Source organism: Curcuma longa, chromosome 17 (genome assembly GCF_044706935.1).
Source record: "Curcuma longa cultivar G26 ecotype Majalengka, Jawa Barat chromosome 17, ITB_CL_G26_1.1, whole genome shotgun sequence".
Classification (NCBI taxonomy): domain Eukaryota; kingdom Viridiplantae; phylum Streptophyta; class Magnoliopsida; order Zingiberales; family Zingiberaceae; genus Curcuma; species Curcuma longa.
Window position 1 is genome coordinate 8,674,360 of NC_133877.1, and position 5,602 is coordinate 8,679,961.

Here is a 5,602-nt window from a genome sequence, read left to right on the forward strand (position 1 = left end):
CGAACCCATGCTAAGAGGTGTAATCGATCAGCCGATCGATTACACACCTTGGTAATCGATCAGCTGATCGATTAACCAGTCCCGTGGGGGACCAGCATGGTAATCGATCAGGTGATCGATTACCATCTGGTAATCGATCAGGTGATCGATTACCAGTGTTAATGAGAAACCATTACGCGATTTTTAATCGATTCGTTGATCGATTAAGGACCCTGGGATCGAATTGGTAACTTCCGAAATCTTACCATTTTCTCTAGATTTGATTGAATCAAATCATACTATGTTTATGGAACAATTATACCATGTTTATGGCTCTAATTATACCATAAATAAGGGATGGAAAAGTTATAAAAGAGGGGGCAAAGCTTGGTTTGAGGAGACAATCTAATTCCTTGTGGTAGCCGAGACCTTCTCGGCAAGCCGCCTCCAAGCCTCCTCTTCTTCTTCTCTTTTCTCCAAGCAAAGGGAAGGAAGTTTTAGCTAGCCATCGGAGGGAGATTTCTGGTGGAGAGTTTCTCGAAGGATCGTTGCCCACACAACGTTCGAGGAAGAGGAGAGGAATACAGCAGAAGATCAAGAGGTCTTCGGGTATAAACTTCGGTCTTCCGGAACGTCGGAAGAAAGGTATAATTTAATGTTTCCGCTTTAAATTAAATTATGCTTTATATTTGGATCCTGTAAACCAAACACAAGAGCCCAACGATCGGGCAACTTGAGATCGTTCCGAGAAATTTTTGTTCTGCAAGAATCTACCGGAACGGTTTTTCAAGATTTTCCCTTCAACTTTACTATTCTTGTTTCGATTTCTGCTTCTGCAACACATCTTTAATTTCCGCTATCTAATTCAAAAAATTGAAAAGCGTCAAACATGCTATTCACCCCCCTTCTAGCGTGTTATCGATCCTACAGACCCTTCTTTCCTTGCTTGTGGTGTCGTGGTCACTCTCACATGCCATGAGTACCATGTGTCGGGTGATGTGGCATAACTCCTCTTCATCATATGAGAAGTACTACTTGATGAATCCCACGTGGCTTGGGTTACCATCACCTCCTTCTTCTTTTCCTTCTTCTTTCTCTCCTTCTCCACTCTCTTCTTCAGCTCCGGACAGTTTGGCTTGATGTGTCCCTTCTTGTTGCATTCATAACACGTGATATTAGGGTTAAAACTTGAACTTTGAGTTTTACCTCGAGGTGATGTGAACATCTTCTTCACATCCCGTCTTATGAATCTCCTTGATTTCCCCATCATTTTCTTGACATAGTGAGTGACCTCCTTTGTCGACATCTCCTAGTCACTATCAGAAGACTCCCGATCAAACGCGAATGAGGGCTCCTCCTTCTTTTCCCTCTTCTTCTTCTTTTTTGCAACCAAAGTTATACCTTTCTCTTTAGTAGACAAGTTAGCTTGTTCATGCAATTTAAATTCACAAAATAATTTATCTAATTTAACACTGGAAAGATCCCTTGACACTTTATACGCATCGACCATCGATTCCCATAGAGTGGTTGTGGGAAAGGCTTGAAGTACATACCTCTTAACCAAGTCTCAATCTAGGTCGATTATTTTCTCCAACCTTATCTAATAGTGGCCGGCCATATAAAGAATTATTTCCATGAATTAATTCCATATTAAAAGAATTAAAACTTAACCGAAAAGTTCACGATCTTCTTTTAATATCGCGATCCAATGCACTTTCTTGTGTGGTTCAATGAACCATCTCTGGTTCATCACCAAAGAGAATTCTGAACCGGATAATTGTCGATTCTTCGGTTCCTACCTATTCCTCTTTATTTATTTCGATCCAATGGATGCAACTTGACCAAGAACTAATCTCATCCAACGGTCGAGATTAAATCTCATCCGACAGTTGAGAACTAATCTCATCCGTTTGATTGCATCCTTTTGAAGATGTCTTTAGGCTACAGCGGGGCGGAGGTATTGGATTTGATGGGTTTTGGAATACACACCTCCATTCATCAACAACGATCCATTCCACTAGAGGATCTATCCCCAAATTACATTTTGGGTTCCTTCTTATTATTTTATGCATTGCTCCCCGTGTTTAAGATATCGTATGTCCGTCAATTATCTCTATCAGACCTTGAATAGTATCACTCAACCTTAAGAGCATAGAACCCCACAGGGGAACAAAATAATTAATGGCACATTTAGCTTACATGGTAAATCAAAGCATCTCGTTGGGTTTCATTGTGAAGGGTTGGAGTTGTCCTACCAAGAGATCCCTCTTGGCTCATCTAATTTTATAAATGTTTATTACAAAAGATTCGCTTGAACCTTCATTTAGTTCGATGAGCTTCTCCTAAAGCTCTTTGGCTGACTCGAATGGTCCGACCTTGCTCAGTTGTTCTTTAGAAAGCCCGCATTGCAAGGTGGTTGTGACTTTTGCATTTGCTTGAGCCTTCTTGCACACATCCTTCGACCATTCCTTTGTAGGGAGAGGAGCTCCAGAAGCGTCCTTCGGTTTCTCGAATCCATCTACAAATCTAAACCAGTTTTCAATGTCATTCATTAGATAGTATTCCATTCTACCTTTCCAGTATGCAAAATCGTTGCCGTCGAAGTAGGGAGGTCGTGCAGTGTTGTATCTCTCTTGAAACGCCATTTGATTTTTCAATTGAGTGTTAGTTCGTGCGAAAGGGACCTGCTCTGATACCACTTATTGGGACCCGTGCGCTCACTAGAGGGGAGTGAATAGCATTTCTCGCTCTTACTTGCAAAATCGTCAAAGGAAGTACAAAAACAAAACAAGATAAGAGATGTCAACGCTAACCCGTTTGATTTACTTGGTATCCACCTCTTGTGAGGTGACTAATCCAAAGATCAACACACAGCACACGACCTTCCACTATGAAACTTCTCCTTCTCAAATAACTCTTTCAAGGCGGAAACACCTTTACATATCGATCTCTTCCTTTTACAAAATGTGTAGTGAAGTTTAAAGGAAGAGGAATGAGAGTTACAGTAATTGGAGTTCGTGCAAGAATGATAGAGAAAGAACAGTTCCTTCTCCAATCGTCAATCTGCGTTTATGAAATTCTCGACATCAGTCGACTACTCCCTGAGCCAGTCGACTGATGGACTTCAACGGCTAATTAATTAGCAATTAATTCAGCCCAACGACCATCCATCAGTCGACTGATCATCCACCAATTGACTAGTCTAAGCAAAACACTCAACCAATCTTGCTGTGTGCTTCTGGATCATGCCACCAGTCGATTAATGGTAGTATCAATCGACTGGTCAAGCTGAAAATCTCCTTTCAGCTTCCTTCTTCATCGCTTAGCCTTGAAGCAAGCCTTCAAACATCTTCCACAAGCCTCGTACCCTTCCTTGCACTCGCTTGAGATATTTCCCTCAACTTCGTCGTACTAAGTCTCCCTTTGCCTAGAGCCCACGCCTTCGGGACTTAACCTTTGCCAAGAGACTGCGCCTCTGGAACTTCACCATTTGCCAAGTCTTCTAACCTGAACTTTCCTGTGAACTCAATTCACACAAATTAGATCACCAACATTGCCTAACTTAAACTTATTTTAGTCAAACATTAAAATCCAATTCCACTTGGGGCTAGACTGCACTAACAAACAAGTCCTCCAGACTTGTTGGACTTCTCGCTTAGCCATGATCCCTGGCCCCTAGGAATTTTCTATTGTAGCTCGACCCTCCAGACCAGTCCAGACTTCTGTTGTGACTCGGTCCTCCAGAACATCCCAAACTTTAGCAACCCCTAGTCCTCCTGATCGTACCCGATTGGATTTGGCCATGCTTTCCAGTCTTCCTGACACTGCATGGACTTGCACCTGATGCACTCGACCTGCTAAGACTTCTGTCTGATCCTCCAAATCATGACTTCCCTTTGCCTAGCCTACAACTAGGACTTTCCCTTGCCTAGCTTCACTTACCAGAACTCCCCTTACCCAATCTTCTAAATCAGGACTTCCATTGTCTAGTCTAACCAACTAGGACTTCTCACTAGCCATCTAGTCTGACTAGACTTCACTCACTTCATCCAAATATCAAGTCCTATTTGAATCAACCCCTTGGTTAAACTGACCAGACCTAGGTGTTTTGTCAAATATCAAAACTCTAGACAAGATCTAGTGCTTCTTGCACTAACAGATTTCTCACCTGCCAAACATTCTATTTTAATTTTTTCTTACCTAGCCTCCAGTTAGGACTAGTCACTTTCAAACATCTGATCACCCTTGATCTGCTTAAACTTTTCCTTACCCAACCTCTATTCAGGATTTCCTTGCTCAATCCTCTAGATCAGGACTTTCATGCCCAGATCAGGTCTTCCTTGCCCAATCCTCCAGATCAAGACTTCCTCTACCTAGCCTCTATCTAGGACTTTCCCTGCCTAGCCTCCATCTAAGACGTTCCCTGCCTAACCTCCAACTAGGACTTTCCCTACTTAGCCTCAACTAGGACTTCTCTTACCTATCTAACTGACTAGAACTTCTTGCTAGTCTTCTAGTCAAACTGACCTGACTAGACTTCACTCACATTCAAATATTAGGTCTTGTTTGGATTAACCCTTAGTCAAATAGACCAGACTTAGGTGTATTATCAAACATCGAAACTCTAGAAAAAGACTAGTGCTCCTTGCACCAACACTAAGCCCCCAGATCAAGTGAAATTGGCCTTGATAAAGACCGATGGAATCATATTGGATCAGATCGATTCCAAGCACCCAAAAAGGGATCCAAGCGCTTGAAAAAGTTTTTATATGGCCTATCAACTAGCACCAAGTAACAACATTAATTCTCATACGTCTTCATCCTACGGTGCTACTGAACGTGAACGAAACCAAGATCGTGCAACCAGGAAAGCTCCAAGAAGGGTCTATTGTGCTCAGGACTTTCGGATTAACCACAACATGAATGTCTAGTTAATCTTTCTTTTGTATTTCATTGTTAACAATTTTGACTGAAAGACGGATTTCTTCACCTCCGAACAAAGGTCCGGAAAGGAGACCATTAGTGGACAGGTGTCTTCCCGTGCATAGGCCTTGGACGTACTAACCTTGGGGGGTTATGAACCAAATAAATTTGTGAGTCTCCTACTTGTTATTACTAATTTTGTTACTAGTTTTTGTAAAGTTGAACAAATAAAAGAACATGTTATTCACCCCCCTCTAGCGTGCCCACCGGTCCTACATTAATGTTTTATTCTTTATTCAAATTAATTTGGTTTGGTTGATTAAATTATTTTCTTCATCAAATACAATGTTAATTGGTTCTTCAACATTCAAATTTTTTTATTATAGACTCTATAGGCTCTACTAATTATGGAATAACCTAAAAATTTTTATTTGTTGATTTAGATATAAATTTTCCTAAGTAGTTCTTAGCATTTAGTATATGTACTTTGCATCCAAATACTCATAGATAATTTAAATTTTATATTTTATTATATTAGATTTCATAGGAGGATTTATTATAATATTTATTAATTAGAATTCTATTTTGAATGTAGTAGACTGTACTTATTACTTCAGTCTAAATCTGGTTAGGTAGGTTATATTCATTTAATATGGTTCTAGCTACTTGTAACGCCCGCCCTTACGTGGGCCCTTGACGG